The sequence below is a fragment of the Trichechus manatus genome, unplaced genomic scaffold (genome assembly GCF_000243295.1).
Source record: "Trichechus manatus latirostris isolate Lorelei unplaced genomic scaffold, TriManLat1.0 scaffold00015, whole genome shotgun sequence".
Lineage (NCBI taxonomy): Eukaryota > Metazoa > Chordata > Mammalia > Sirenia > Trichechidae > Trichechus > Trichechus manatus.
In genome coordinates this window covers 20746934-20768967 of record NW_004443951.1, presented here as the reverse complement: position 1 = coordinate 20768967, position 22034 = coordinate 20746934, and positions in this window count along the sequence as shown.

Genomic DNA, 22034 nt, shown 5'->3' with positions numbered 1-22034 from the left:
TAGTCCAGTCTAATCTCTGAAGAGTTGGCTTTGGGAGTGGTTTTAGTTTTGGGCTAACAGAGAGTCCGCAGCCATGTCTTCCGGGGTCCCTCCAGTCTCAGTCAAACCATTAAGTCTGGTCTTTTTACTAGAATTTGAGTTTTGCACTCCGCTTTTCTCCTGCTCCATCAGGGACTCTCTGTTCAGGGAGGTCATTGGTGGTAGCTGCGCACCATCTAGTTCTTCTTGTCTCAGGCTGATGAAGTCTCTGATTTATTTGGCTAATATTTTCCTTGGGTCTTTGGTGTTATTCTTTCTCCTTTGCTCCAGGTGGGTTGGGACCAATTGATCCATCTTAGATGGCCACTCACTAGGTTTTAAGACCCCAGACCCACTCACCAAAGTGGGATGCAGAACATTTTCTTAATAAACTTTGTTATGCCAATTGACCTAGATGTCCCCTGAAACCATAGTCCCCAGACCCCGCTACTCTGTCCCTCAAAGTGTTTGGTCGTATTCAGGAAACTTCTTAGCTTTGGTTTAGTCCAGTTGTGCTGACTTCCCCTGGAGTGTGTGTTGTCCTTCCCTTTACCTAAGATAATTCTTGTCTACTATCTAGTTAGTGAATACCCCTCTCCCTCCCTCCCTACCCTCGTAACCATCAAAGAATGTTTTCTTCTGCGTTTAAACCTTTTCTTGAGTTCTTATATTAGCAGTCTTATACAATATTTGTCCTTTTGCGACTGACTAAATTCACTCAGCATAATGCCTTCCAGATTCCTCCACGTTATGTTTCACGGATTCACTCTTGTTCTTTATTGTTGCGTAGTAGTCCACTGTGTGATAAAACAGCTATTTATTAACAGTGATTGTGTACCTTCGCTCTGATGTGAGCTGGGGATCCTGGGAAGAAGGCAACTAGGTCCCTTTCCTTGCGGACTCAGACACAGAATAGGCAGTGTGTTGCAGTGGAGTAAGTGATGTGCCTGGGCAGGTGGAGCCCAGGGGCAGGCTTCTAAGGGCCGCAGATGTTAAAATCTGAAGGTGATGTCTGCTTGCATAGCTTACAGAAAGCTCCACAGGGTGATTAGATTCAGAGCCTGACTTATTTTATTTTATTGTACTTTAGATGAGGGTTTACAGAACAAACTAGCTTCTCATTAAACAGTTCGTACATATATTGTTTTATGCCATTGGGTAACAACCCCATGATATGTCAGTACTCTCCCTTCTTGACCTTGGGTTCCCTACTACCAGCTTTCCTGTCCCCTCCTGCCTTCTTGTCCTTGCCCCTGGGCTAGTGTGCCCCTTTAGTCTCGTTTTGTTCTATGGGTCTGTCTAATCTTTGGCTAAAAGGTGAACCTCCAGAGTGACTTCATTACTGAGCTAAAAGGGTGTCCGAGGGCCATACTCTTGGGGTTTCTCCACTCTCTGTTAGGCCAGTAAGTCTGGTCTTCTTTTGTGAGTCAGAATTTTGTTCTACATTGTTTTCCAGCTCTGTCCGGGACCTAGAGCCTGACTTTTATCCTTCACTAAATGGTTGGTGGGCAGTGGTGGTTCAGTGGTAGAATTCTCACCTTCCATGCAGGAGACATGGGTTAGATTCCTGGCCAATGTACCTCAAGCACAGCCATCACCTGTCTGTCAGTGGTGGTTTGTGTGTTGCTATGATGCTGAAGAGGTTTCAGCAGAGCTTCCAGACTAAGGAAGACTAGGAAGAAAGGGCTGGCAATCTACTTCCAAAAATCAGCCATTGAAAGCCCTGTGAATCACAACAGTCTGTTGTGTAGAGGGTCACCGTGAGTCAGGGACCAGTTTGACGGCTACTAGCAACAGCAACAACATCTGTGGTTGACATCACTAGTATTCACATGTATCGGGTTTGTCTCCCTTTCCTGGGCACATGGAAGACTACACTTCCAGCCCCTTTGCAGTTAGGGCCATGTGACTAGTTCTAGCCAATGAAATAAGAGTGGAAGTGATGTGTGTTACTTAACCAAGGCATTTAAGAGCTTGGGCACTTATTCTTTCAATCTAGGGCAACTGTGGAGGTCACATGCTCCAGATGGGGCAGCTGCAAGATGGCAGGACCTCTCTCCAACAGCCTGGGCCTCTAAATTAGACTGTGTGAGGTAGGGACCCTCTTTCTGCTGACCCAGATTGAACCTATAAAGTGGGGCAGAAATAAATCTTTGTTGTGTTCTGCCATGAGGTTTGGGGGTTAATTTGTTACTGCAGCTTGGCCCAGCCTCTCCTGACTAATGCACCATTTCTGGTCTTTTTTGTATACCTTCAATATTAGTGGCTCATATCTCATTCGCCACCAGTGGGAGCGTAAATTGGTACAACCTTTCTGGGAGACAATTTGGCGGTATATATATACGAAAAGCCCTGAGTAAGTGTATTGTCTTTGACTCAGAAATTCCACTTCTAGGAATTTATCCTGTGGAAATAATTGGACAAGTTCAAAAAGTTGTATGTACAAGAAATATATTCATCATATAAAATGGTGAGAAATTGGATCAGCCTAAATATCTCACAACAGCAAATTGGTTAAATAAATTGTGATTCAGCCCTATAATGGAATACCAGCTGCTGCTGGTGGTACGTATTTATTGACATAGATAGAGAGTCATACTCTATTGCAGTGCCATGTATATATAATGTGAACATTTTTTTGGCATATATGTATATATATACATATATTTGCATGAAAAAGTCTAGATGATACTCAGCAAACACTTAAAAAATAATGATAATCTCTGAGTGTTAAATTTCAGGTGATTTTACTCTGTATTGTTTTTATTTTGCCTCTAAAATTATTTCTTCGATGATTTTGTATAATGTGTATTGTTAAAAATTATAAGGGGGGGGAGTGACTGTGATCTTGGGTAAGTTAACCTCTAAGAGTCATGATTTTCTTATCTGTGAAATGGTCATAACAATGCCCACCTCATTGGGTTGTTGTAAGGATTCAATTAGATCACTGTTACAAAGCAGTGGTACCTAGATATGCAAAACCCATTGCTATTGTTACCAGATATTAGTGAACCAAGGAACCTTAGAGGTTGTTCAGTTCAGTAATTAGTTAATTCGTCCACTTGTTCATTTATTTAATAAGCATGTCCTGAAACCTACTGTGTGCTTGACCATGTACTGGACAAAGATAACGGTGATCAGAAGACTAGCAAATACTTATATGGCACTTAGTGGTCAAGTACCATGTAAGTATTTGGTGTCAAGCGTCATTGTAAGCACTTAAATTTATTAACTAATTTAATCTTCACAATAACCATAGGGGGATACCATTATTAGCCATGTTTTGCAGATTAGAAAACTGAGGCACAGAGAGGTTAAGTGACCAGTCTAAAGTCACAGAGCTAAGGGGAGGCAGAGCCAGGCAGTTGGGCTCCAGAGACTATACCGCCTGAGAAAAACTGATGTGGTGTTTGCTCCTAGGGAGCTCTCAGATCAGTGGGTAAGACCAAGTGAATCCTGTGAGCCATGAAGGGGTAACAATGGAAGCTTCGGAGCCAGAGGGGAGGTACTGGAGGACTTCCTGGAGCAGGCTCCCCAGAGGCTGAGGGGCAGAGTGGAAAACTGCAGGATGTGCTCACCAGTGAGAGGAGATTGTCCAGTCTAGCCTCCAGCTCAAAGCAGGAACTTTTTGTACCTACGCTAGGGTGATTGGTCGTACAGTGGTTAAACACTCAGCTGCTAACCTAAAGGTCATTGGTTTGAACCCACCAGCTGCTCCATGGAAGAAAGATGTGGCAGTCTGCTTCCGTAAAGATTTACAGCCTTGGAAACCCTATGGGGCAGTTCTACTCTGTCCTATGGGGATGCTATGAGTCTGAATCGACTCGATGACAACTTTTTTTTTTTATGTTAGGGTCATCTCTGGACCTCTACTGCAGGTGAGGATACTAAGGGCAAGAATGCCTAAATCTTGCCTGGGGGCTTTTTAGAAATTGTTGGGATGGGGATGGGGTAGGTGGAGGAGGCAGCTGGAAGCTCCTCTTCTGGGTCCCTCCTTGCTCCCCAGCCAGGAGCATCAGGGCTAAGATTGGAAGGGCCCAGCTGGAGAGGAGCAGCAGCTGGGCTGGAGAGCTCAGAGCTAATCCAGACACTAGAGAGGTGATTAGCAGGCAATTAGGGAATCTCTATTATCAACAAGTCCCTAGTTGAGCTGAGGAAGGGAGGGGGCTTCCCCCTTGTTGGGGCTGAGACTGTGTCAGAGGAGAGGGCAGCATCTGCCCCTGCTCCTCTCTGGTTTCCCGAACCTAGGCCTGGCTGACCGGAAACTTTGGCTCCAGGTGGGTGGAGGGCACCAGCTTCTGGGCTAGCTGGGTGGGAGCAATAATGGCTCAGCATGTGCTCGGTACTGGAAAGCCCATCATGCAGTATCTCATTTAATGTTCATGACAAGTCTTTGAAGTAGATGTTATTTTACAGAACAGGAAACAGGCTCAGAGAGGTGAAGTGACTTACCGAGGGTCTCACAGCTAGTAAGTGGGAAGTCTAGAAACCCACTAGGGTTTCCCAAAGGAGAGTCTATTGTTCCACCAGAAGGCTGAGTGAGAGCAAAGGCTGGGAGGTGGGTTGGGGGAGCAGTGGTCCCTAAGCAGTGGTTGCGGGTCTGGGACTTCTGCGGCAGGTGAGCCTAAGGGGCCTACCCGTGACCAACCCCCAGTTTCAGTCATTGGGTGTAGAGCCCCAGGCAATCACTCTGGCCCCAGAATGGGGGATGGGTTTTGCTGTCTTCTGAGACCTACAGGTCTGACCTTCCAGGGGGTTTGGGCACATGTTTTTCTGGGGGCAGGGGGCTTATTCTCAGAGCTGCATCACTACTGGCTTATGCTGCTCATTAAACAGACAAGCAGTGGTTAATTCCGTTGTAAAAAAAAAAAAATCTTAGCAGCCAGTGCCACGTGTATCTTCTCCTTTTTACAGCAGAATATCTGAAAAGAACTGTCAGTCCTCACCATTGCCAACTTCCTCCTTCACACTCTGTCTTGAACCCACTTCAGTTAGGCTTGCCCCTTCCCCCCCTTCCACTAAACAGCCCTTGTCAAGGTAGCCAGTGACCTCCAGGTTGCTAATTCAGTCCTCAGTCCTCAGTCCTCAGCGGAGTTTGAGAGTTGATCACTGTCTTCTCCTTGAAACACTCCCTTCATTTGGCTTCTCCTTCCCTCGGTGGCCACCTCTCTCTATCTCATTTGGCAAGTTCTCCTCCTCCTCTTACCAACCTCTGACGGTTGGATGCCCCTGAACTCAGTCCTCAGATGCCTCTCTTTTGGGGATTTGGGCACATGTTTTCCTGGGGGCGGGGGGGCTGGACCAACTGACAGCTCATCCTTACTGATACATTATTACAAACTCATTCCCCTCATTAAACACACATGGCACCATTATTCCATCTTAAAATAAATTTCTGCCTTCACTCTCTAGGAGCAATGCCTCTCCCCATAGCTTCATTTATTTTACTTGCAATAATGTCTTTTTTTAAAATTGAGGTGTAATTGACATAAAACAAATTGCACATACTTAAAATGTACAGTTAGATAAATTTTGACACAAGTATACACCCTTGAAATCATCATCACAATCAAGCTAATGAACATATCTATCACCCCCAAAGGTTTCTTTGTGCCACTTTGTAATTACTCCTTCCTACATCTCTCTGCCTACCTTCTCCCCAAGCAACCTCTGCTTCGTGTCTCTATAAATAAGTTTGTGTTTCCTAGAATTTCCTGTAAATGGAATAATACAGTATGTACTCTTTTCTTGTCTGGCTTCTTTCACTCAGCGTAATTATTTTGAGATCCATCCACGTTGTTGTGTATATCAATAGTTCATTCCTTTTTATTGCTGGGTAGTATTCCATTGTATGAATTTGTGTTGTGTGCCATCAGATGATTCTAACTGATGGCGACTCTATAGGACAGAATAGAACTGCCTCATAGAGTTTCCTGGGCTGTAATCTTTACGGGAGCAGATCACCAGGTCTTTTCTCCTGAGGAGTGGCTGGTAGGTTTGAACCATCGATCTTCTGGTTAGCAGCCACGTGCTTAACCATTGTGCCATCAGGGCTCCCTATTGTATGGATAGACCATGATTTGTTGATCCATTATTCAATTAGTGGACACTTGGGCTATTTCCAATTTTTGGCTATTGCAATTATATCTGCTACGAATATTTGTGTGCAAGTCTTTGTATGGACATATATTTTCTTTCTCCAGAGAGGAATGATTGGACCATATGGTAGGTGTATGTTTAACTTTTTAAGATACTGCCAAACTGTATTTGAAAGTGGTGGTACCATTTTACATTTCCACAAACAATATATGAGAGTTCCAGTTGCTCCACATTCTCAACAATACTTGACATTGCCTGTCTTTTGTAGCCATTCTAATAGGTATGTAGTGGTATCGCATGGTGATTTCAGTCTGTAGTTCTTGAATGCATAACAATGTTGAGCATCTTTTATATGCTTATTTGCCATCTGTATATCTTCTTTGGTGAAATGTCTGTTCAAATATTTTGCCTGTTTTCTAATTGAGTTGTTTGATTTCTTATTATTGAGTTTTGAGAATTCCTCATATATTCTAGATACAAGTTATCAATCAGATACATGCTTAACAAACATTTTCTCCCAGTCTGTGATTTGTCTTTTCTTTCTCTTAAAATTGTCTCTGGAATAGCAAGTATTTAAAAATTTTATGAAGTTCAATTTGACATTTTTTTTCTTTTATGGATTGTGTTTTTGGTGTTGTAACTAAGAAATCTTTGCCTAACCCAAGGTCACAAAAATTTTTGTCCTGTGTTATCCTCCAGACGTATTATAGATTTACGTTTTACATTTAAGACTATGATACATTTTGAGTTAATTTTCAATATGATGTGAAGTATGAATCAAAGTTCTTTTTACTTTGCATGTGGATATCCAGCATCATTTATTGAAAGACTAGCCTTTCTTACTGAATTGACTTGGAACTTTTGTGGAAAATCACATAACATATATATATATATATTTTTTTTTCTGGATTGTCTATTATTTCCTTGTTCTATATGTCTATCTTTACTGCAATAAAACACTGTCTTAATTACTGTTGCTTCATCAGGTAGTGTTAATCTTCCAGCTTCATTCTTTTTCAAAGTTGTTTTTACTATTCCAGTACTCTGCATTTCAATATAAATTTCAGAATCAGTTTGCCAATTTCTACCAAAAAAAAAAAACAAAACCCTGCTTGGATTTTGATTGTGATTATGTTCAATCTATAGATCAGTTTAGGAAAAATTGCCATCTTAATAATATTAAGTCTTCCAACCCACGAACAAGCTGTATTTATTTATTTATTTAAGTTTTCTTTTATTTCTCTCAGCAATGTTTTATATTTTTATGGTACGGGTCTTGCACATCTTTTGTCAGATTTATCTCTAAGTATTTATTACTTTTTGATGCTGTTTGTCATGGATTGAATTGTGTCCCCAATTCTTTCAACTTGGCTGGGTCATGACTCGCAGTATTGTATGATTGTGTAATCTGATGTGATTTCCTTATGTGTTGTAAACTCTGTCACTATGATAAGGTTATATGTGATGAGGTTTACAAGATTAGATAGTGTCTTAATTCAATCTCTTTGTAGATGTAAAAGAGAGAAGCGAGCAGAGACACATGGGAACCTCACACCACCAAGAAAGCAGTGCTGGGAGCAGAGCCCGTTCTTTGGACCTGGGGTTCCTGCCCTGAGATGCTTCCAGACCAAGGGAAGACTGAAGCATCACAAGGACCTTCCTCCAGAGCCGACAGAGACAGAAAGCCTTCTCCTGGAGCTGACGCCCTGAATTTGGACTTGTTGCCTACTAGACTGTGAGAGAATAAACTTCTCTTTGTTAAAGCCATCCACTTGTGGTATTTCTGTTAGAGCAGCACTAAATGACTAAGACATTATTGTAAATAGTATTGATTTTTAAACTTCATTTTCCATTGTTCATTGCTAATATAAAGAAAAGTAATTAACTTTTGTATATTTATCCTTTATCTTGAAACCTTGCTAAACCATTAGGTCTAGTAGCGTGTTGTAGATTTCTACATCAGATTTTCTACATAGATAATCATGTCAACTGTGAATATAGACAATTTTTCCTCTTCCTTTCCAGTCTGAAAGTTTTTATTTCTTTTTTTTAATTGTTGTTGTTTTATTGCATTGACTAGTATTTCTAGTACAATGCTGATTAAAAGTGGTGAGAGTGGACATAGTTACATTGTTAATCAATCTTAGGGAAAAAGTGTTCAGTCTTTAAACATTAAGTGTAATAGTTACTATAGGTTTTTCATAGATATCTTTTATCAGGCTGAGGAAGTTCCCTTCTATTTCTAATTTACTGTGAGTTTTTATCATAAATGAATATTGGATTATGTCAAATTCTTTTTCTGCATTTATTGAGATGATCATGTTTTTTTCTTTTTTAGTCTGTGTTGTAAGCCCCTCAAAGATGTTCACATCCTAATCCCTGAAACCTGTGTTTATATTTCCCTTACATGGGAAACAGGACTTTGAAGATGGTTAAATTAAGGATCTTGAGATGGAGAAATTATCCTAGATTATCCAGAAGGGCCCAATGTAATCACTATGGTCCTTAAAAGACCGAAGAGGAGGGCAAAAGAGTCAGAGAAGGAGATGTGATGATGGGAGCAGAGGTGAGAGAGTGAGAGAAGAAGAAGAGGAAGGGGAAGGGAAGAAAGAAGAAGAGGAAGAAGAAGAAAAGGGAGGGAAAGGAAGGGAAGGGAAGAGAAAGGAAGGGAAGGGAAGAGGAAAGAAGGGAAGGAAAGGGAAATATTGGAAGATTTTACGCTGCTGGCTTTGAAGGTGGGGGAGGGACCACGACCCAAGGAATGCAACCAGCCTCTAGAAGCTGGAAGAGACGAGGAAACGTATTTTCCTCTAGTGCCTCCAGAAGAAATGCAATCCTGCTGTCACCTTGATTTTAGCCTAGTGAAACCCATTTGGACTTCTGACCTCCAGAACTGTAAAATAATAAGTCTGTGTTGTTTTAAGCCACTAAGTTTATGATAATTTGTTACAGCAGTAATAGGAAACTAATACAGTCTGTTAATATGATGAATTATGTCAATTTATTTTTGAATGTTAAACCAATTTTGTATTTTTGGAATAAACCCCACTTGGTTATGATGTACTATCTATTTTATATTTTTTGAGCACTGGTGGTGCAGTGGTTAAGAGCCACGGCTGCTAAACAAAATGTGGCAGTTCGAATCCACCAGCCACTCCTTGGAAACACTATGGGGCAGTTCTACTCTGTCCTGTAGGGTTGCTATGAGTTGGAGTTGACTTGGCAGCAAAGGGTTTTGGATTCGATTAGCTAAAATTTTATTTAGAATTTTACAATCTATGTTCATGAAGAGTACTGGCATGTAATTTTCTTTTCTTGTAATATCTTTGGGTTTGTTATCAGAGTAATGTTGACTTCATAGAATGAGTTGAGAAGTATTCTTTTCAGTTTTCTGGAAGAGTTTGTGTTGAATTGTTATTATACCTTCCTTAAATGTTTGCTAGAATTCCCCAGTGAAGTCATATGGTCCTGAAATTTTTTTTGTGGGAAGGATTTTAATTTCAATACAATTTATTTAGTGGATACTGGGCTATTCAGGTTACCTGTTTCTTTTTTTAAAAAAATTTTTTTAAATTGTACTTTAGATGAAGGTTTACAGAACAAATAGTTTCTCATTAAACAGTCAGTACACATATTGTTTTATGACAATGGTTAACAACCTCATGACATGTCAACACTGTCCCTTCTCAACCTTGAGTTCTTTATTACCAACTTTCCTGTCCCCTCCTGCCTTCTAGTCCTCATCTCTGGACTGTTGTGTCCCATTAATCTTGTTTTGTTTTAAGGGGCTGTCTAATCTTTGGCTGAATGGTGAATCTTGGGAGTGACTTCATTACTGAGCTAAAAGGGTGTCTGGGGACCATACTCTCGGGGTTTCTCCAGGCTCTGTGAGACCAGTAAGTCTGGCCTTTTTTTTGTGAGTTAGAATTTTGTTCTACATTTTTCTCCAGCTCTGTCTGGGACCCTCTGTTGTGATCCCTGTCAGAGCAGTCAGTGGTGGTAACCAGGCACCATCTAGTTGTACTGGACTCAGTCTGGTGGAAGCCATGGTAGTTGTGGTCTATTAGTTATTTGGACTAATCTTTCCCTTGAGTCTTTGGTTTTCTTCATTCTCCTTTGCTCCAGATGAGGTGAGACTAGTAGAGTATCTTAGATGGCTGCTCACAAGCTTTTAAGACCCCAGACACTATGTTGAGACAATTCTGACTCATGGAGACTTCATGTATGTCAGAGTAGAACTGTGATCCGTATGGTTTTCAATGGCTGGTGTTTTTTGGAAGAGATCACCAGGTATTTCTTCTGAGGTACCTGCTGAACTGCCAACTGTTAGTTTAGCAGCTGAGCGCTTAACTGGTTGCTCCACTCAGGGACTCTGCAAAGTTTATTAAAAGTATGTTATTTAGTTTCTAAGTATTTGGTAATTTTCCATAGATCTTTCTCTTATTGATTTCTAATTTAATTCTGTTGTGGTCAAAGAACAATCTTTGTATAACTTGAATCTTTTAAAATTTATTCAGATTTTTTTTAATGGCTCAGAATACTATCTTTTAAAATATTCCATGTGCACTTGAAAATAATGTGTATTCTGCTGTTGTTGGGTGAAGAGTTCTATAAACGTCAATTAGGTTGAGTTGTTTTATAGTGTTGTTCAAGTCTTCTATATCCTTAGTGATTTTCTGTCTACTTGTTTTATCAGTTATTGGGAGAGGAGTATTGAACTCTCCAACTATAATTGTAGATTTGTGTATTTCTCCTTGCAGTTCTATCAGTTTTTGCGTGATGTACTTTGAAGCTCTACTACTAGGTGCATAAACACTTTGGATTGTTATGTCCTCTTGATTAATTGACCCTTTGATTTCTATAAAATGACCTTCTTTATCCTTGGTAATGTTTTTTAATCTGAAATCTATTTTGCCTGATATTAAAATAGCTACTCCAACTTTCTTGTGTTTAGTGTTAGCATGGCATAATTTTTAAACATCCTTTACTTTTAACCTATTTGTGTCTTTATATTTAATGTGTCTCTCTTGAGACAGCTATAGTTGGGTCTTGCTTTTTCATCCACTCTTATAATCTCTTCTTTTTAATTTGGGTGTTTAGATCATTTACATTTAGTGTGATTATTAATATGGTTATATTTAAGTCTATTGTCTTGCTATTTGTTTTACATTTGTCCTATCTGTTCTTTGTTCCCCCTTTCATCTTTTTCTGCTTTCTTTTGGGTTAATTGAGTATTTTTAAAATTTCAATTTATATATTTTGTTGACCTATTAGCTATAACTTAGTTTTCTTATTTTAGTAGTTGTTTTTGGGTTTATAGCATAGGATGGTGAGACTTCGTCTCATACTTTGGACATATTAACAAGAGGAACCAGTCCCTGGAGAAGGACATTATGCTTGGTAAAATAGCGGGTCATTGAAAAAGAGGAAGACCCTCAGTGAGGTGGATTGACACATGACTGCAACAATGAGTAAAGGTATAACTATGATTGTGAGGACCAGGTAGAGCTTCGTTCTGCTGTAGATAGGGTCGCTATGAGTTGGAACCGACTTGAAGACACCTAACAACAACAATAGCATATTTAACTTATCACAGTCTACTTCAAGTGATGTTATACACTTCAGGTCTAGTATAAGAATCTTACAATAGTATACTTCAATTTCCCATCTTACAGCCATTATTCTATTGTTTTCATACATTTTACTTATATATATGTTATAAACCATGCAATATATATTGTTATTATTTTTGGTTAAGCTAATCAATTATCTTTCAAAGTAGTTTAAATTATAAGAAAATGATAATATATTTACCCATGTAGTTACCATTTCTGGTGTGCTTCATTTCTTTGTTCCATATTTCCATCTGGTATCATTTTCATTCTGCCTGAAAGACTTCCTTTAACATTTATTGTGGTGAAAGTCCCTGGTGATGAATTATTTAAGCTTTTATATGTCTGAAATAGTCTTTATTTTGCCTTTGTTTTTGAAAGATTTTTGCTGGTTTTGGAATTACAGGTTGACTCTCCTCACTTCCTTTGTCTCCACACATATATTAGGTCACTTAAAATTATCCCACAGATCATTGATACCCTCCTTTTTTTTTCATTCTATTTTTCTCTCCGTACTTCATTTTGATTTTTCCATTGCTAAGTCTTCAAGTTCACTAATCTTTTCTTTGTCAATGTCTGATTTGTCATTTATGCCATATAATGTAATTTTCACTTCAGATTGTGGTTTCCATCTCTATAAGTGTGATTTGGGTCTTCTTCTTATATATCTTAAATGCTCCCACTTAACTATTTGAACATATGGAATATAGTTTTAATAACTGTTTTAAAGTCCTTGTCTGAAATTCTAACATCTGTGTGTCTTCTGGATCATTTTGATTGATTTTTTTCTTTTTTTTTTGCTATGTATCATATTTTCCTGCTTCTTCACATGCCTGGTAATCTTCAGTTGGATGCTAAACATTGCAGATTTAACTTTTTTGGATATTTTTGTATTCCTTTGGGTACTCCAGTTACACATATATTAGGTGTTTTCTAAATCAGTGTATTTTTGTATTTTCACAATATTCCAAACTTTGTTCTGAATTGTAATTAATTTATTTGCAGGAATAGTTTGATCTTTTTGGGTCTTGCTTTTAAGATTTATTAGATGGGACCAGAACAGCAGTTAATCTAGAGCTAATTATTCCCCACTACTGAGGCAAAACTCTTCTGTATATCCTACCCAATGCTTCATGAATTATGAGGTTTTCTAACCTTGTTGAGAATAGACCTTATTCCAGGTCCTGTATGAGTGCTGGATACTATTCTCTCTACTTTCTTTGGATGGTTATCTCCTCATCCTTGGGTATTCTTCTTACACACCTGTGCTGATCAATATTCTGATGACTACCTGAGGGAGACCCTCTACAGATCTCCAGGGTCCTCTTTCTCTGTGCATCTCTCTCCTCTCAAGTACTCTGTCCTGTAAATTCACATTGTCTTGGTCTCTGTGGACTCTCAGCTCCATCTTTTCAACTCAGGATATTCATCAGGCTCCACCGCCACTCCCCTTTTCTGTGCCCCTTTCTCAGTAAGTTGGAAACTCTCTCAAGGCAGTAAGCTGTGGTGATTGTAGGGCTCACTTTGTTGTTTCTCATCTCTCAGGGATCACTGTCCTTTATTGTCTGAGGTCCAGTGTCTTGAAAACCATTGTTTCGTATATTTTGTGTGGTTTATTTTTATTGTTTCAGGTGGGAGGGTAAATGTAGTCTTTTATTTCATCTTGGAAGCAGAAGTCTCTCTCCAGCTATACCAGAGGTGCATAGGATGCAGCACCTGAGAAGTAGTAGGGGTCAGTCATTGAAAACCCCTATGAAGCATAGTTTTACTCTGACACACGTGGGGTCACCATGAGTTGGATTTGACTGGATGGCAACTGGTTTGGATATGCTAATGACTCTCAGATTAAAACCTCTGATCTCAGCATCACCCCTGAACTTTAGACTCCTATATCCAACTTGGAATAGCCATAGCTAGCAACCCAAACTCACCGTATCCAACATGTAACTTTTGATTCTCTCCTCATCAAATCTCTCTTTTCTGTCTTGCCAACCTCAGGAAATGTTCACCTAGATGTTGAGGCAACAACAGCTCGGCCTCATCTCCTTTTCTTCTCTTTCTTTCACATCTTATATCAGTACTTCAGCAACACCTTTGGTTTGACCTCTAAAATATGTTTTAACTCTGAGACACTTTTGCTGCCCCTACTACCGGTTAAAGCCACCATCACTACTTACCTGGAGCCTCCTAACTCCTCACTAACAACTTTCATTCCTCACCCTCTACAGACTGTTTTTCCTTCAGCAGCCAGTGATCCCTTAAAAATTTCAACCCCATCATGATTGTTCAAAACCCTCCAGTGGCTTCCTAAGACAACCAAGAATAAAATACAAGGTTCTGTCATGGTGCCGAGGGCCCTATATGATATGGCTTCCACCATCTCTTGCACCTCATCTCCTTCCCTCTCCTCCTTGCTTACTCTGCTCTGGCCACCCATGCATTCTCACTGTTATTTGAACATACCTAGGACCCTCTTGCTTCAGGAATACTTCTTCTTTCCATTGCCTGGAAAGCTCTTCCCTATGTATTTTCATGTCTATCTCTCTACTGAGTTTCAACTCAAATGTCACTTCCTCAGACATCCCTTCTGTAGCCATCTGATCTAAAATATCACCCTGCCACTTCCTATTTCCTTACCCTGCTTTAATTTTCTTCCTAGCACTTGTCTCCACTTGACACTCTTCATGTGTATTTGTTCTTGTGTTTGTCATCTCTCTCCCTGAGTAGAATATAGGTTTCCTGAGGGCAGAGACTTTGTCTTGATAACTGCTGGGTTTCCTGTGCCTAGAGCAGTGCCTGGCATACAGTAGCTACTCAATGAAGTAGGTTGAATGAATGAATGAGTGAATGAATGAGTGTTCTTCTTGGCCACTGTGCACAACCCAGCTGTGTGACTCTGGCCAAGTCCTGTGCCCATTCAGGGCATGTCCTTCTCTGCAAAATGAGGGGACTTGTTGAGGGGGCACTGGCTGAAAGTCATGGGGCTCATCCATTGTCCAGCTTTGCCAGATGAGACCTGTGCTTCATTGTTGAGTTTCCAACCATACCGGAGGGGGCTGGGCCAGATGTTCTCCATCCAGTGCTCTGTGGCTCCAGGCTTTGGATTGTTGTGGTGACCACCAGAGGGCGCACGATGCTTAGAGTATGCACCAGTGACTCTGTTTAGCGCCTCTTCGAGTTGCTAGAAGTCACTGTAATTGACTGTCATTTAGGACCCCTGCGCATAGGTGGTGTAAATGTGTGTGGGGAAGCATTTTCAAGAGCCCTGACTCCAGTGCTCAGGGTGTGTGAGCTCAGCTCCTGCTGCTCACTGTCCCATGATGTTCCACCCAGAAACAGACTGTAGAGAAGAGAAGAAATGGGCCCCCCTAGGGTGGAAACTGTACAGGGGTACTCAGCAGCTTTCTACATGTCCTGGACCCCAAAACTTCCTCGTTTCTTTGGACTATACAAGTATATCTTCTGGCATCACTGAGTAGGGTGACCCTATTATCTTTGGCAAACCTGTCCCAACTCCTTGGCCCCTGTTAGGGATGGGCCCTTCATTACCCATCCTCAGGCCAGGGGAGTGCCTCCCATGGACCATAGATCATCCCCCAGGCTCCCAAAGCCCTAGCAGGATAATCTTGGATTGGAATGAAGAGATGCCTTCTGGGTAGGGAGGTTCACACATAAGCAAGCTCATTTCATTCTCTCAATAACTTGGAGTGTTTTTGCTATTGACCCACATACAGATGGGGAAACCAAGGTCCAGAGAGTGGGAAGGACGGTTTGAAGTCACATATCAGTGTGTGGTGTGCTTAGTTCCCTGCACCTGCTATCTTGAGTGTGCTTAATGCCCCCTTGGGCCATTTCCTTTCCGGATAGTTGCCTCCTCCAGCTCAAATGTAGCCTCTGAGCCTTTGCACTTGCTGTTTCCTCTGCCTGAAACATCTTTCCCCAAGATCTTTGCATGGCTGCTTCCTTCATGTAATTCAGGCTACAGGTCAGATGTCACCTCTTTGGGGAGGCCCTCTTTGATCACACCCATCCTCTCTATCCCACCAGCTTGTTTAATTTCCTCTAGAGCACTTATCACCATCTGAAATTAGCCAGTCTCCTGGCTGATGGTTTACGCTCTGTCTCTCCTGTCAGAACGAAGACTTCACTAGAGCAGGAACCTTGTCTGACTTGTTCCCCGACAGGCCACGTCTCACACAGTTCATGGCACATATGGGAGGAGCCCCATGGGTATTGCTGGATGAGAGAACGAGTGAGTGAGAGAGGGAGTGAGGGGGTTGGAGAGGTGCCTGCATCCACACAGGTCTCCAGGCGGGGCCCCAATCTCACAGAGCCACCCCCGATCCCTTCCCAGAGGCCCCAGGCTCTGCGACGCTCTGGGGCTGGTGTGCCTATCCCTTTCTGGGCTTCTTGTTCCCTCATCTGCTCCACTGCACACATGTGGAGTGTTTGATTTAAGAGGAAAGCAAAGCCAGGATATAAGAGGGAGAAGAAGCAGCGTGGTGGACACTGAGGGAAGGTCAAAGCCCTCGTTCTCTGGGAGTGAAGCCCCGGGGATAAAGTGCACAGCTGCCCACACCTTACGTTGCAGAGGGGCCAGATGCTTTTGTTTTTAAGAAATTAGGGTAAGTTTGGGGATGGATTCTCCAGCAACGATGATGGCCCTTTTTGAGATTGTAAGCTTCCTTTCAGAGGATCCTTCTTATCAGGAGGCTGCAGAGGGCACCCCACCCACCCTTTGAGTGTGAATACTAGGTGCCCCTAAGGTCTCTCCCAGTGCCCGACTTGTAGGACAGGCTGGTATCTGGGCTGAGAGCAGATGAAGCAGCAGGAGAATGAGTTGTGCTTTGGTGCCAAGAAGATCTGGATTCAAATCCTGGCTTAGTCACTTCTGTGCTGTGCAACCTTGGGCAAGTGACTTCACCTCTCTGAGCTAAGAAGAAAAGAACTCTGAGGACTGTGTTTTCCTGGGACCAGTTCAGGAATTCTGCCCTTCTAGTCCAGCCTTCTCCATCTGGGGTTCCTGCTCATCTTTCAATGCTTGGCATAAATAGCATCTCCTTTGGGAGCCACCCCCATCCTCCATTTAGAGAGTCATGTTCTTCTTCCCTGGGGTCATCCTGGTCTGCCTATTTCTACAGTACATTGGTATTACATTAGTGTACCCCTCTCACTAGACTGGAGCCCCTTTGGGGAGGCCAGGGGCTTTGTTTAATTCTGCATTCCTTGTATCCCCCACAGGGCTGGGCACAGCACAAGTGTGGTGGTGATGCTGAATGAGTTGGACCCCTGAGACTGGGTTGATTTCTACCCTCAAGGATCCATCGGGACAGACTAGCTATCCACATCACCCCCACGTGACTCAGCACCTAGCAATTCCTGTACTTATCTACCGTTTAAACAGGGTTGCCCACAGTGAAATAATATCATCAACAACAGTGCACCTGACTTACCATGTTCCAGGCATGGTGCTAAGCACTTCGCCTGTGTTATCACCCCATGATACTATTATTAGTATACCCATTTTAGACATGAACAAACTGAGGCTCAGAGAGGTCAAGTGACTTGCCTGAGGTCACATAGCCCACAAGCCGCAAAGCTGGCAGTTTGCTGTAAATGCTTAACAAGTGGCTTTCCAAACAAAAAAGCCCTGGTTTGTGGTGTTTGCCAATTTCTGTGGTGTAAATACTCCCCAGAATTTCTGGCTTCTAACATGAGGGCATTGAACTTGGAGTTGGGAATAGATGCTTGTGAGCAGGTCCGAGCTGGCTTTAGCACACCACACAACAAAGCTGAGATTCAAACCCAGGCCTGGTTGATGCTCAACAGTCAGCGCTCTATGCTAGATTCCTAAGATCTGGTGTTAAGTGAAAAAAGGAAGATGCAGAAGGGTGTATATCAAAGGGGAAGAAAGAATACACATACCTACATATATGTGTATTTTGTGTGTGTGTATATATATACATGGAGCCCTGGTAGTGCAGTGGTTAAGCACTTGGCAGCTAACTGAAAGGTCAGCAGTTCAAACCCACCAGCCACTCCTCAGGAGAAAGATGTGGCAGTCAGCTTCCATAAAGATTTACTGCCTTAGAAATACTATGTGGCAATTCTAATCAATAACAGTTGACTCAACGGCAATGGGTTTGGTTACTATACATATATGTGTGTGTATGTATATATACACCCACACATTCATGTATATATTTGCTTGTATGTGCATAAAATATTTATTGAAGGATTTGCCAGAAATTGATAACATCATTGGTTTTCTCCAGGGCGGGGGGAACTGAGTGACTGAGAGACAGAGATGGGAGAGAGACTTTCTCTGGGTATCCTTTGGTACCTTTTGAATTTTGAAAAATATGAGTGTATTGACTATTAAAAAAAAAATGAACAAACAAATAATGAATCAAACCATCCAACCAACCAACCAACCAACCAAAACTGGACCCTGAGCCTGCACCTCTTTGCCAGAACGGGTCTGTGGGCCTGGAGCTGGGCAGCCAGGCTGGTGGGTGGGGGAGGAGGGTGGAGAGGCCACAGTCTTCTTGGCCCGTGAGGGATGGGTGCACTTGTTTTAATTCTCATCCATGTGGCTTGGTCACTGAGACCATGGCACTGCACTCTAAACTCAATTAGAAATTTAACAAACCTTATAAATCCTCCCCAGCTTGAGCCTTGTAAATCTCCTGAACGGGGCCGGCTTAGCACTTATCCATCTCCGGCTTAATGACCTCCCCAGCCAAGCCTGGGAATGATTCAGGGCCAGCGACAGGTCTAATTAGCGAGCATGAACCACAGCTCCAAGCAAGGTGAGGAGGAAGAGCCAGCCTGGTCCCTGCCCCAGCGGTGTTAGGGAGGCGAGTCCTGGACTTTGTCCCACCTGGACCTGGGGCTCTTTGGCACGTGAGAGGAGGGGGGCAAGGACCGCACGGGAAGTGCCCAGCTCTTTGATTGTTAATGTAGCCCTGTTGGTTGTGTGTCCCATGAGTGTCCTTGTCTGGGGAAGGCTGTTGTGTGGCATGCCACTTGTAACATTACTGCATTGAGGGCCACGTGGGACCCAAGTAGTCTCCCAGGAAGGCAGCAGGCCGGTGGGCAGATCTGAGGCCATGTCAATAGCATGTATGGTGGGGGTGGGAGAGTTTTGAGCGTGGGTTCAGATCTCCCAGTGTTTGGGAGAATTGACATCAGACAGGGTCCAGAGAGCTCCATTTTTTAAGGGTGTGGGTTCAGGTTTAGTGAGAGGATGGGTTTCCCATCCCAGACGACTATCCTTAGGAAGCCATGAGCTCCCCATCAGTGTGGGTGGATAGACAGCCCAGGATTCTCTACCATCCATGGAGCACCTGCTGTGTACCGGGGCCTTCAACACTCACCAGTTGCAGTGCTCAGGCCCCCATTTTATGGACACAGAAACTGACCTTCGGAGAGGTTACATGACATGTCCCAGGTCACTCAGAAGCAGGATTTGGACACTGGCCTGCCTGGCTTTGGAACTGGTGGCTCTTCCCCCTGAGGATGCTGAAGGATCTGCACCCCAGGCTGCCCCTCTTACCTAGGAGGATGCTCATGAGGATTCTGGGCACAAAGTGCATAAAGGTCCCAGAACCAAGAGGGCAGACATCCTCCTTGGCCACATGGACTCTGCCATGTTCGTTCCTTGGAGATAAAAAGATATGGGTCCTCTCTGCTCTCACTCTCGCTCTCCCTCCTCTCTTTCCCTCATGCGCTCATCTCCTTTTCCCTTCCTCTTCCAGCTTCCTTTTGTCCTCTCTCTCTCTGGCCCTGACCCTCTCCCCACTGAACTACTAGCCAGGAAGTTGGGGGTGTGGTGGGTCTGAGGCCCTCCCCTTTCCCCCATTACCTCCCCTGCTGCGGATGCAGGAAGTGATGGATGCCAGCTCTCGCCCCCACCAGCCCCTCTGACCCCCTTTGCACGGCTCCCCCAACCCTGAAGCAGTCACCAGGAGGAGGCCTGGGTAATTGGTTCCATCCAGGCCTCATCCTTAGTCGTGCAAAAGGGAAAGTTATAAATATTTTTATCTATAACTCACGACGAATAAAAATTTAATTACACTGAAAAATTTAAATTTCATAAGAAATAAATATTAATCCTGAAGAGTGACTTTTGTGGGAAGTTAACTTTCAAATGTTGTCAATTCAGAGGTGCCTAGAGTCTGGGCAGGGGGCAAGCCCCAGTTCGGGCTCCTGGTCTGGGCTGGGGGGTTTCATTCCTGAGACTCAGGGCCCAGGGACTCAGATCCCCAGTGGGGGAAGCGTCCACTCCCTCCCCAGCTATGGAGACAGCAGGGTTGCAGCTCTGAGGGTCTGATTGCCCACCCCCACCACTCCTACTGCAGCACCCACCCTGGCCTCCCTTCCTTGGGAATTGAGCACCTACTACGTTCAGGCATTTTTTCTAGGTTCTGAGGACACTGCAAGGAAGGAAACATTATTCTTGTCCGTGTGGAGCATAAGGTCATGGGAAGGAGGCAGACATTTTCTGAATAATCATCCATACCGCTGCCCAGTTAATACCCCTCTACTGAGTACAAACCCCACCCTCACTTGATTTTATATTGTCATTTTTTTTTACTTTTAAAATAATTTAAGTATAACCCACATACAGAAAGGTGTGTAAGCATACAGCTCAATAGAAATGTCAGTAGAAGTACAGCCCAGATCAAGGACTATAACATGGGCTCCCATACTGGACATTTGGGGAGGGGATGGCCTAACCCCAAGGACCTTCACAGCTGGTGGATGGATGATTCTTGCTGCCTGCAAGGGAGTGAGTGATATGGGGGTAGGGTGGTCTAACGTTAGTAACAACATCTCAATACCTACTGAAAGTTTATCATGTGCCCTGCCCGATTTATGTGCTTTATGGGTATGAGCTCATGTAACCCTGAGAAAACCCCAGGAAACGGGGGCTGCTATTACCTCCATTTTTATAGATGAAAAACAGATACACAGAGAGGTTAAGTATTGAGTCCAAACTCACACAGCTGGTAGGAGGAGCCAGGTTAAACCTGAGCCCACCTGGCTCCCCTGCATGGTGTGTATGAGATGGGAGAACCCAGCGTTGGCCACAGGAGGCCCGGGTTCCAGCGCCCTCCCCTCATTCAAATGAGACCTGTTGTGTGGCCTTGGGTAAGTCTCTCAGCCTCTCTGAGCCTCAGGCTCCTCTTTGGAGAAATGGGATGCAAATCTCCACTCTGTGCCCCCTAAAGTTCGTAGGGGCTAGGAGGGGGTGGCAGAGGTGAACATGTCACCCTGAGTACAGCGATAAAGTTAATGGGAGTATACCATGGATCTAATTCAACAAGGTAGGCACTGTCATTATTCCCATCTCACAGGTCAGGAAACTGACTTGAGGGCCTCGGAAGGAGCTTTAGGAGGGTGGGATGGTCAGATAAGATTCCTGGGGGGATGGGGGTGATGGGGTAGGTGGGTGGGTACTGCTCTGGGCGTGGAAGTGTAGGTAGGATTTGGGACCTGCATTCCAGGAGGTGTCTAACATGATAAAAGGCATGGAGGTGGGTATATGCATGTTGTGTTGGGAGACTGGGGAGGGGGCTCTGTGCTGGTCCAGGGTGAGGACAGGCTGGATGCAGGCCCACCCACCTCAATCATTTCTCCATTTTACAGATGGTAAAACTAAGGTCATGCTGGGCTGGGGCTGCAGAGCCTGGGTTTGTGGCTATGCTGCACTGGATAGAGAAAGGGGATAATAGGGATAGGAACTTGGATTTGAGCATGACAAGGAAAGTCCTTTGCTCTTGAACTCAGATCAAGGCTAAAGGGGGTGGCTGGACCTAAGTGCCAGCTGAAGGCTCCGGGTAGTGTCCAGAAGGCCTTGTCCTGCAGTTGTCAGAGATGTGGCTGACTAGGAGACAACCACAGCCCAAGTGTGGCAAGGGGAGTTCCAAGGAGGCTGGGGCCTGATTCCCCTTTATGACTCGTCATGGAGGTGGTTCCAAGAGACCTGCACTTCTCCAGGGACCAAACAGACCAGGTCCACCTTAAAACCAAAAACCAAACCCATCGCTGTTGAGTTGATTCCGGCTCATAGCTGCCTGGATTCCTATTTGGCTGGCTCAGGGCCCTACATGGCGGTACGTTAGGCAACAGGTGGGAAATCCACCTTCTGTAACAAAAACACAGGAAAGCTTCACCCCTCCCCGCAGACCCGGACACACGTATACATACCTTCACATACCCAGGAAGAGACACACTTGTACACACACAGACATACATGCACATGCAGATGTTCATGCACATGCAGACACACATGTGCAC